The sequence below is a fragment of the Amblyraja radiata genome, chromosome 36 (genome assembly GCF_010909765.2).
Source record: "Amblyraja radiata isolate CabotCenter1 chromosome 36, sAmbRad1.1.pri, whole genome shotgun sequence".
NCBI lineage: Eukaryota > Metazoa > Chordata > Chondrichthyes > Rajiformes > Rajidae > Amblyraja > Amblyraja radiata.
This window is the reverse complement of record NC_045991.1, coordinates 15,927,734-15,939,876: the sequence shown is the minus strand read 5'-3', so window position 1 is coordinate 15,939,876 and position 12,143 is coordinate 15,927,734. Positions and strand designations below refer to the sequence as shown.

The 12,143-nt window shown below is 43.0% G+C and overlaps 1 long non-coding RNA gene across 1 annotated transcript; it reads right to left on the bottom strand.

Moving 5' to 3' along the window:
* Positions 1 to 2,270: 2,270 nt before the first annotated feature.
* LOC116966293 lies at positions 2,271 to 5,107 on the bottom strand. Its single transcript, XR_004409977.1, has 3 exons — positions 5,057 to 5,107; positions 3,406 to 3,514; positions 2,271 to 2,367 (listed from the first exon to the last, which is right to left on the bottom strand). It is a non-coding gene; the product is annotated as an uncharacterized LOC116966293 (long non-coding RNA).
* Positions 5,108 to 12,143: the final 7,036 nt, after the last annotated feature.

The following is a 12,143-nucleotide window of genomic DNA, read 5'->3' as shown; positions in this document are numbered from 1 at the left end:
CAACTAGTTCTATACACCCACCTCCCTTGGTGTGAAAAGTTTACACTACAAACAATTAAAAAATATATATATTTTAGAAACTTGAACATTATAATATTGTAAAATCATGAACAGCACTGTAGTGCAGCAGGTAGAGAGCTGCTGCCTCACTGATCCAGCAAAGTGGCTTCAGTCCTGACCTCTGATACAGTCTCTGTGGAGTTTGTATCTTCATGGGTTTCCTCCCAGTGCTCCACCTTACCCCTGTCTGGTAAAGATGTGGTGCTTGATAGGTTAGTTGGTTCTGCAGGAGGAACTGTAGATGCTGGTTTAAGCCAAAGATAGACACAAAAAGCTGGAGTAACTCAGTGGGTCAGACAGCATCTCTGGAGAGAAGGAAGAGTGACGCTTTGGGTCTGGACCTGAAAGGTCATCTATTCCTTTTCTCCAGAGACACGTCTGAGCCGTTGAGTTACTCCAGTGTTTGTGTGTGTAACAGGTTAGTTGGTTGATGGATGAATGGGTGGAACTGGGGAAGTTAATAGGAATGTGGGGAGAATAAAAGATGGGGTTTGTGTGTAAATGATTGGCTGATGATCAGTGGTACTAGTCCTCAGTGCCCTACTTCCTTATTGTGTGTGCCTTTAACTCTATCATTAGTTCCCATTGGGAGCAATTTTCATCGAGAAGACTGCTTTCCTTTTAGTGGTACCATGCATTCTGTAAGCCTCAGATTTCTGACAACACTTGATCTTGTGATTCAACTTCAAGAATAATCCAAGGTAAATATTTCATTAAGTCAGGTGGTTTAGGTAGCACTTATCAAACTGGATTAAAAGGGGAAGTGACTACAGGAAGAATTACAAAAGATTCTCGAATTAATGAGAAGGAAAATTTGAGAAGGGATAAAAGAGTAAGGTCAGGGCTAATTGTGTACGGTGCGAGGGGGGACGTGAATACGTAAAAATACCCAAGTGGGACTTGGGTATTTTTACGTATTTAAACCTTCAACGTGTCCCCACCACTAGCCACATCTACCCCCCCCCCATGTCTGCTTTCCGCAAAGACCGCTCCCTCCGCAACTCCCTTGTCAATTCTTCCCTTCCCTCCCGTACCACCCCATCCCCAGGCACTTTCCGTTGCAACCGCAAGAAATGCAACACCTGTCCCTTCACCTCCCCCTTCGACTCCATTCAAGGACCCAAGCAGTCGTTCCAGGTGCGACAAAGGTTCACCTGCATCTCCTCCAACCTCATCTACTGCATCCGTTGCTCTAGATGTCAGCTGATTTACATCGGTGAGACCAAGCGGAGGTTGGGCGATCGTTTCGCCGAACACCTCCGCTCAGTCCGCAATAACCTACCTGACCTCCCGGTGGCTCAGCACTTCAACTCCCCCTCCCATTCCCAATCCGACCTCTCTGTCCTGGGTCTCCTCCATTGCCAGAGTGAGCAACACCGGAAATTGGAGGAACAGCATCTCATGTTCCGCCTGGGGATACTGCATCCTGGGGGCATGAACATTGAATTCTCCCAGTTTTTGCTAGCCCTTGCTGTGTCCTCCCCTTCCTTAACCCTCGAGCTGTCTCCTCCCATCCCCCAGCCCTCGAGTTCCTCCTCCTCTCCTTTTCATTCCTTCTCTACTCCACCCCCCCCCCCCCCACCCGCTATCAGTCTGAAGAAGTGTTTCGGCCTGAAACGTTGCCTATTTCCTTCGCTCCATAGATGCTGCTGCACCCACTCCGTTTCTCCAGCATTTTGTGTACCTCCTGCATTGCTTGGCTGGATCATCATGGGGCGCCTGGATATCTATTCTCTGAACCAGTCTCTTGCAATCGTGTACAGCACCGCTGTGTACACCGCCCCAGCATGATGCCGCAGCGCTCATACTAACAAGCTGGACGCCATCCTCAACGACACCATGCGGATCATCACCGGCTGCCTACGTCCTACTCCCGATCTTCTGCCGGTGCTCGCAGCTATCGCACCCGCCAAGCTTCGCAGAGAGTACTTCACCAACAGGCTGGTGTGCAAGGCCCCTTCGGACACCAAACATCCTTTGCACCACCTCGCCCAGGACTCACAGCAACTGGGACCTCAACGCCTGCCATCTGATCGCCCCTTCTACCGTCACGAAGCTACCCTCTGTGGCTCCGGTGTCAACACACTAGGAGCTTGGAGAACCAGCTGGGAACATACTTCCCGACCTCCTCAATTCACTGTTGCACCAAACACCACAGCCACACCTGGCTCGGACATGCCCTGGAATGAGTGGGTCGCCCTGAACTGGCCCGTACAGGGGTCGGCCGGTTCAACACCAACATGCATCGTGAAGTCTTCATTTTCGAGAGGTGAATATACGTTTGAAAAAATTCACTCGCCTCTTCGCCTGCAAAACAGAAACTGATGTCAATAGCTAATTAACATCAATCTAATACAGGTGTCAGAGTTTATGCGGAGAAGGTAGGAGAATGGGGTTACAAAGGAGAGATAGATCAGCCATGATTCAATCAAGGAGTTGACTTGATTGGCCACACGACCTAATTCTTATCCCATCACTTATGAACCTCAACTAATTAGTTCTTTCAGAATTAAACTAATTAGTAAAATGCCAAGGTACAGATGTGAAGATTTGTTTTTACTTATCATGTTATAAAGATCCGCGTTATAATGTACGAATGGGTGGCAGCGGCTTCAATACTATGGTCCAAATGAATGCACTATTCTATGAGCAAACAAGCAATGTAGATTCCTTGGTGAACTATTGGACAGGAAGTCTAGATTCTAAACAATCCTCTGTCACAGTCAATCAGAAAATGACACTGCTTCCATGGTTAGTCTTGGATTCCTTGGTGATGGGTGACGTATCCATTCTTACACTATACAGCAAGCTGAAGGTGGGGAAAGATGAACCTTCATCAGCTGTTTTTTCCTGCTCTCTGTATTCCTAGAAAGGTGTCTCTACATTTAAGAATGTCTTTTGGTTAAGATGAGATAACTACATTTATTGCATTCATTTGGAGATTTGGCTTACACATTGGCCTGTATTCACTGCACTGTTTCATACCGAAACAGGGAGATTAGAGATATGCATTTGAAAACCGATTCGCGTGAGTGCGACATGAGAGTAACTCAAACACCTCATGTTTCGCAGGAGAAGAGTTGTTGCTGGGTGAGGGGAGGGGCACCACGTGCAGACCTCGAGGCTGGACAATGAAACCAGGCCAGGTTTTCTGTGTTGATGCCTGAATCACCCACACCAAACCGATGTACTATGTATCCTATTTATTAGTTAGTATGTACATGGAAGCAGGTTTTCCAGAGTTGCCCTGTTCACTGGGGTGGGGTGTTAGGGGCACGATGCAGTGTAAAACATCAGAAAATTAGACTACAACTAGAAAACGATGAATTGATTGGCAATACACACCTTCCGTGCCACCACCACCTTTTCAATTGAGTCATTCTCAAAAGCCTCCTCATATTCCTCGTATGTTTCATTTTCAATGGTTTGCTTCCTGGGCGCTGGTCTGACATGTCTGGAAAGAAAACAGCAGTATAAACAGTAACACAGTAGCCCCACCTTCTCAAAGAAATGTAATCGATACCAAGGGCTGGGAAGAACACAGGGCTTTCAAGGAATCTTCTCCAAGGACTTTGAAGCAGCTGCTTTCGACAGTCAGTGGATTCCTCTACAAGCGGTTTGATGGAGCCGAACAGGAAAGACCATTTCTTGAATTGGAGGAAGCAAGGGTATAGAAACTAGCAACAATGCCAGGGGAAGAGAAGGAGAAATTATTTTTCACTCTGCAAATTATGACCTAGGTTATATTCCCTTAAAAAGTGGTAAAAAAAAACTCAATGATAATATATATGTTTTAAAACAATTCAAAGGCGCATGTCAAAGAGGAAAGGGGGGAGCATTAAGTGGATAAATCGTTCAGAGCTAGTACAAGCAGAATTCTGTAATTCCACATGGTTCTTCAGATTCTATCAAGTAACAGTGGGGGCAGAATTGCTGCCTTACAGCGCCAGAGACCCAGGTTCAATCCTGACTGTAGGTGCTGTTTATTTGTAGTTTGCAATTTCTCCCTGTTACTGCGTAGGTTTTCTCCAGGTATTCTGGTTTCCTGCCACATCCCAAAGACGTGACGGTTTGTAGGCTATTTGGATTGGTTAAAATTGTAATTTGTCCATCGTGTGTAGGATTGCGCTAGTGTACGGGATGATTGCTGGTCAGCGCAGACTAAGTAGGACGAAGGGCCTGTTTCCACGCTGTATCTCTAAAGTCTAAAGTAACTAACGTGTTTCTTTTAACAACCTTGGAAGAATAAGATGTCATTAGTGCGTCGAAAGACTAACGACATCTTATTTTCCAAGGTTGCTAAAAGTGATGGGCGAAATGGATGTGCCATCCTAAAAAGGATCGTATCTCAGATATGTTTCTGGGAGTGGGCGCGTTCTTGATCACATCAACTTTACCCTTGATGGGGTGTAGACTATCCTTGTAAATCTTATGACCCAAGTACTCTACCTAGTTCTAAAATAACTCACATTTTTGTGCCTTCACTCTTACACTGTGTGTCTCAAGGCGTGTGAGTACCACTTCCAACCTTTCATCATGTGTCTGCCTGCCAGGGGCTGAGATGAGGATGTCATCCAAGTGACACACCACACCTTCAATTCCGGCTAGAATTTGTGTCATAAACCCTTGAAAAATCCCAGGGACTGATGATATGCCAAATGGGAGCCTATTGAACTGAAACAATCCCAAATGCGTGTTGATAGTCAGCTTGGATTTAGATTCTCCCTAAACTAATCTAATCTAAAACAAAGCAAATGAAAGCCGTTGAGCCATTGGCAACAGAATGTCCTCCTTTAACCAGACGGATTCTCCTTCGTCAAGGAGTTGAATAATTTGTGGCTCTACGACACCACCCTAAGGAAATTGACTGCCGTGTTTGCTACCATCATCGACACTTCAAACGTTGTTTGCTGGCCAAAGCATCAAGGGATAATCCCATTTGATCGTATGGCACAATAGAAATGCAACTGATATCCCAGTTCAAGTAGAACCAAACCTTAGCTCAGCCAATTCATTCTTGCAGGACGGATCTTGCTCTCTGCGCTCCCGCTGTGTTGATTGTTGAATGCTTTCCAGTCTTTCTTTTCCTGCAAAATGAAAATAGTGCTCAATCTTTATACACACATGAATGCAAAACAAGATTGCAACATATCTTTGCTGTGTCCATCTTGGAATCTTTTAAATTAAAAAATAAATAAATACACAGATATTTAGTCATCATATGCATCCTGAGGAACAAGTCCCACCAATGAGCAATGTCATGGCTTCATCTTTAGTACCTTGAGATTTAGTATCCTGCTCAATTTATTAATTGTTGCAAGGGCATGTTTCCGTGCATGTCATTAGTACTCTGAAAGTGCTCTTTTAAAAAGTCCCTTTGTTTAAGGGTTCTTTAAGGGACTTTGTTTAAGCTGTCCTTGTGCAACCATCCATTGCTCTTTAAAGATGGATTTCTCATTCTCAAGGTTTAATTTGCTGTTGCTTTTGCAACAACTCCTTCAACTGATTATCCTTCAAAGACAGGATCTGGTTTAGCTCCTCCCTGTACTGAACCAACTGTGCTTTTAGCAGCGCGTTGTCAGAATTAAGGTCATCCATCTGAAGCTGTTGGGCGATATGCTGCCAATGTGATCATCGGTGCACTGGCGGCAGGTCAACCATCAATGGAGTAGTTGTTGACATCGGAAGCATTGGAGAAGTCTAACAGCTTAACTATTGCTCAGTTTACATCTTCACTTGCTGTACTTTGGCCAGAAGGTATAAAACACGAGAATGTTCTTCTGTTTGTGACAAAAGTTTTATTCCCTCATAAATAATAGTATCCTAAATATTAATAGAAACGTTTACTTCCTTGCACATGAATTCACAATATATTTGTACCAAGGAACAACAAAGTTGCTGTATTAACAACCCTTTAAATTTCCCAAATGTAGTTACTTGGTATCAAGCTAAAATGAATTCACCAATGCTCTACTAATTAACGCTCTACTAAGCGTAAAATGTTGAGTGAACTCAAGCATTAAATTTCCACCGATATATAAAATCAAAGCTTAAATTGAAAGTGTCAGACTGAGCACATACCATAAGCTTTTGGCCAGCTGTGGTCTGCTTTGTCCATCCTTGACCCTGTCCTTGTATCTGAAGATCCCCCACTTCCTCCTCCAGCTCCTGCAGTTCTGAGATCAAATCTGGATCGGAGCAGATCCACTCATCCTCATTCAGTTTTGTGCCACAGGAAGACACGTCGTTCAGAAAGACAGCATGAACACAGACACAATATGGACCGATTGGACCCTGGTGACCGTCGCTACCTTGTGGCTTCTCCAAGTTAAGATGTTAGTTTCTGACTGGGCTAAAACACCTTGCAGCTGGCTTTAAATTTTAAAAGCTTGCAGTAACAAAGCTAAATTAACATCAATGGTATCACAGAGACAACTGTACAGATATAATTTCAGTATTTTTTCAGGAGAGGCAGATTTGTAATTTAACCTGCAAATCCATTAATAAACTGAATGAAGCCTGTGTCGTGGCCATTTGGACAAAATGGTAAGTGTTCTACATTTGCAATTACCAATGTAAATATAGGGGGAAAATAAATCCTTTCGCATTGAAAAATTATAAGGAAGTTTGGTTCATTTTACTTACATCAGATAATGGATGAAATAAACAATGGGTTAAAACAGTGTTCCCTTTCATTGCTAAATAGTCCAAAGAGTTGTACAGCACAGAACATGTCCTTTTACATCCAATGTGTCTGTGCCGACTATCATGTCATCTAGTTTAACCCCACTTGCCCATGTTAAATAAACCTCCTAGTCTTTCAGTGAAACTTGCGTACTCATCAAAACTCACTCTAAAGTATGTAATAGGAAATTTAACTGCATGTTTAATGCAGAGCTAAATGTTATAAAATGATTAGATTAATGAATTAACTAAATAATTCAATGAAAGTAAATTTTAGTTGGGGTTTATAACAATTTTGGAAAATGAGCAGTAACTTTAACTGGATTTTACTAATCATTTTAGTACATTACTAGGGCATTCATTTCATCAGGTCCCACATGTTAGGCAAGTGCAGAAGATTTGGGCACACGTAATGCAAGGTGGGCTAGCCAGTTGGATCTAAATAGGAGGCAGTGATGGAAGGATGTTTTTCTGATGGGAAATCTGTGATTATTGTGGTACCACAGGGATCACAGCTGATATTTCCGTTGCCCGAGCGAGGAGGTTTGTCCAAGGTCATAGCAGGATATAGATATAATAACCATATAACCATATAACAATTACAGCACGGAAACAGGCCATCTCGACCCTTCTAGTCCGTGCCGAACACATAATCTTCCCTAGTCCCATATACCTGCGCTCAGACCATAACCCTCCATTCCTTTCCCATCCATATAACTATCCAATTTATTTTTAAATGATAAAAACGAACCTGCCTCCACCACCTTCACTGGAAGCTCATTCCACACAGCTACCACTCTCTGAGTAAAGAAGTTCCCCCTCATGTTACCCCTAAGCTTCAGTCCCTTAATTCTCAAGTCATGTCCCCTTGGATGAGATGGAAAGTAGGCTGGTGCACAGACAGATATAATTTGGGAAGTAAAAATGGTTGTAGGACAGGTCAGGGCACTGATGAATGTTGATGAATAGAGACTTAGAGGTCCAAGTCCAAAGTTCTCAAAATTTAGCAGGGCAACAGACTGGTGAAGAAAGCATATGGCATGGTTGCTGTCGTAGGTGTGGGTATGGAATATAATAGCTGGGATGTTTTATTGCAACTTTACAAAACACTAGTTAGGCCACACTTGAAGGGTTGTGTGCAGTTCCTGTCAGCACACTATGTATGAACTGCAGAGGCTGGTTTACAAAAACAGACACAAAGTGCTGGAGTAACGCAGCATCTCCGGTAAAATGGGAAGGCGGCGTTTCAGGTTGGGCCTCTTCTACTGTCTGATCAGCGATAGATTTGGAGAAAATGGAGAGAAAATTCACAAGGATGTTGCCTGGATTGGAGAACTTTAGTTATGGGGAGAAGCTGGATGGATGGGGCTCTTTTTCCCTGGAGTGAGAAAGTTAAGGAGTGACTGATAGAAGTATGTAAGATTATGTGAGGCAGGGTAGAGAGCCAAAATCTGTTTTCCATGGTAGAGTTCCAAAACAAGAGAACATAAGTTTAAGGTAAGAAGAGGAAGTTGTAAAGGCGATCTGAGGGAAAGTTTATTTCTCTCCCCCGAGAGGGCCTTGGATCTGGAAATTGCTGCCAAAGGAGGCAGAATCAAATGCAATTAAAACATTTTAAAAGTAATTTTAGACAAACACGTAATAGGCAAAGCATAGAAGGAGACATTTATAATGCAGGCAAATGAGATAAGTGTAGATGGGAAACAAAAATCAGCATGGACATGGTGAGATGAAAGGCCATTCCTGTGCTGCACAACTCAGATTCTAAATACATCATCTTACCATGCAAAATATTTTGAACCATCTGTTATCATCATAAACTAATTACGGAAACAATTCAGCATTGCTGTCAGTAATTATAAGAGCCATGAGAGGCTTAAGGGTGTAAAAGAACCAAGGACTAAACGATTCACAAATAAAAGAAAGCTTGTCGCAGCTAACAAGCAACATTTGTTCTGAACAAATGGATGGAACAAGGGGAGAAAATTCAGCCCAAACAAATTTTCATGGTACAGAATTCACTATTGTGCAATGGTAAAGGTTGCATAGGAAGGTGGGAATGATCAATGGCAAATCATATTCCACAGGAATTGCACATCGACACTTCTGAGCAGGGTATGTTCTAGAGTCACAGCACAATTTAGCTAGTGAAGTGCCTTTGTCTCGACTGAAATATTGACAACAGATCCCAAAATAGAGGTGCACTCAACTTTCAAGTCATCAAGATCAAATCAAGTCATTCACTTCTTAAATATGTTAAGTTAAAACAAAGTAAACTGTATGGTTCGTTTAAGAGAGAACCAGAGAGCACCACAATTTACCTTCTTTTTTTTCTTCAACTTGATTCATCTTTAATTCCATCACAGTCCACTCATTGTTGTCATGGCTCGGTGTTGGTTTATAACCGTTTCTTGCCACTTCACCAGTTCCTCTGCAGATTCAAATTCACTTATCTACAGACACATTACACACAAAGCAACATCATCCACTCATCTAACTGGCCAATTAGATGCTTGATGCCATATGAAACAGAAACGCTTCGGCATGATACAAGAGTAATGATTCTCTATGTTTGCCTCCGGGACATATTTAATTAACAAAATAGCAAGCTGATTTGAAGTTTAGAGTTATTCGGCAAGACGACCAGAGGTGGAATAAGCATTAAAAAAGGAACATCATGGTGAAAAATATAGTTTTAAAAAGTTTACCATTTTTTATTCTCTGCTGGAAATGATTAGATGATTTCAGTGATTTTCAGATTTAAGTAAAATTATTTTAATTGTCTTTAAGATAAATGGACCTATGGGCAATGAAGCACTGACTTGTTCCTATTAATGTACACCTTCAAGACATATTGTTACGTCATTAGAATTGCAAGTTGTAGATTTGGATAATTGGAAACTTTTATTACGTTAAAAAATCAGCCCTTGAGCCTTATTCATTCTATCACATGATCATGTCTGATTTGATCTGTGACCTAAACATTTACCTAATCCCCATAACCCTCAACTTCCCGCAGTGTAAAATTCTAGCTGGCTAACCCTTGAATATATTGAATGGTTTCTCCACCCACAGCTCTGGAGGGTAAAGAACTCAAAAGATTCTCAACCATCAGAGGAGAAATTTATGCCAGTTGGAAGAGTGGGCTGAAAGATGGCAGATGGAGTTTAATGATTGCACAACAATTGCGTCCAATCACCAACTAACATTCCTAAAATTCCCGTCCAATCCAGCGCTGTCTCCAAGGTCATTGTGTCCAATCACATAATGCGCTGTTCATTCGGCGGCCAATCAGACACTGTTCTGAGAGGCGTTGTGGCCAAGTACCGACCAGCTTCACAGAGAGAGAGAGGGGGAGAGGGAGAGGGGAAGAGAGGGAGAGAGGGAGAGGGGGGAGAAAGGGAAAATGGGAAAGGGAAAGAGAGGGAGAGAGAACGAAAGAGAGGGAGAGAGAGGGAGAGAGAGAGAGAGAGAGAGAGAGAGCGAGGGAGAGAGAGGGACAGAGAGGGAGAGAGAGAGGGAGAGAGAGGGAAAGAGAGAGAGAGAGAGGGAGAGAGAGGGAAAGAGACGAAGAGAGAACGAGATATGGCGAGATTCCAGCCTCCTAATGTTTCCACAGGTCATGGGGCAACGTTGCTACCAAATGACTCAATTATAAACTTCTGAACAAATGCATGAAAACAACAATGACATATAATACACAATAAACTGTATTACAGATACACACTAAATAAGTTATGATTTCTTGCGTTCTTACATGGGATGACCGTCGGCGCTGCGCACTCAGATTAAGACTTTTCATTTTTAAATGTTGGCAGGTAAGAGATATAAATTAAAATCGACTCAGTCCACCCAAAAACACGGCGCCATCTCTCGATCACTGCCTGAACTGTCATTAACCCATAAAAAGCCGAACTCAAGCAACGCCGCCACGTACAGAGAGAGATGTTAAAGGGGTCCCATTCCTGAAAGCGGAGTTTCACAACCGCAGGCCAGCGAGAAAGTCAAGAATACATTGTGGATGTTGGAAATCAGAAAATATTGCAAACAACTGTAAATACTGGAATATCCTGGGCAGCTCCCACTCGACCAGACTACAAATTCGCCCGAATTCTCACCGTCACAAACAGTACAACCGCACACGGAACGTAGAGCGACACCCAGATTGTACAATGTTACCCAGAGTGGACCAGGTTAGGAACACGTTACACAGATAATGTTGTTCATTTATCTATTCAGTGAAAACATATCCCTGCTCCAGACATTCGCTACACTCCAGCCCTTGTACTTTCAAAAATCAATGCCGCTCAGATTAACGTGTTTCTTCCCTTCCTTGCTTCCCGAGAAAAAAACTTTGATTTGACACTTTAACTATTTCTCTTTCCACAAATGCTCCCTGACATGCAGTTTTTCAAGCATTTTCGCATTTCACTCCAGACGAAAATGTGGAAATATTCCACGCCGCCGGTGAATAAAGAAAGTGCTTGGAGTGAAACTGAAGCGTTTCACTGGTACCAGAGCAACCCTGGTCTGACACTCGGGCGGCAGCGTCAACGGTTGATTTTTATTCCCGGGAAAAGCAAGAAAGTAATTGGCATCAGGACAGTTTCACTCAGTGCTGAAACTACCGGGAACTCCGGGATTATCTGAACACGTATCCTGAACACTTACACTGGATTATTTCAAGATGCATTTAAACAAAGCGTGCGATCAGCAGTCCAATTAGTCTACACACCAGAATGTACTGTGCATTCACAACGATAATGCTGACATGAAACTACCGGCAGGTTCACAGACCCACGGCTAGACGTTTTAAAGTCAACATAAAACAGGACCATCTTGCATGAGACTACAGTTTGAATGAAGATACATGGTTATTTTAACATCAACCCCACAGTTCGGCAAATGCCATACCCCGAATCATACAACAGTGAGACTAGCGGTCACTACGGCGCGCAGCCACCACGCATGTCAGATATAACAGTGATGAACACGGCGAAAACCTGTGTGTAAACACTTACGGGGAACGCCAACAGCAGCAAGTGTCGGGTAGTAAATCCTCGTTATTCGTGTAAGTAGCAAGCCTCCCATGGACTCGGTGAAGTGCTTTCTCCTCTGTCCATGCAGCACACCAAGACCGCTGCTAAAACAGGTTGACAAGTTCACGACATCCCTTGTTATACCAGAGAGAAAGTTCCAGCGGTTCCAGTTTCCATGCCAACGATGTTAGTTACACTCACTGAACAAACAATCACGTTAACTGCTCCCAGTTTAGCGCTCCTGTGGGAATTACAGACTTAAAGTGACACAAACATCAGAAATCAGCCTGTGGTTAACATGGTAGTGAACACAGGGTAAAGTGTACATAGTCTATGACAAAATCGGGCAGGACTCACTGA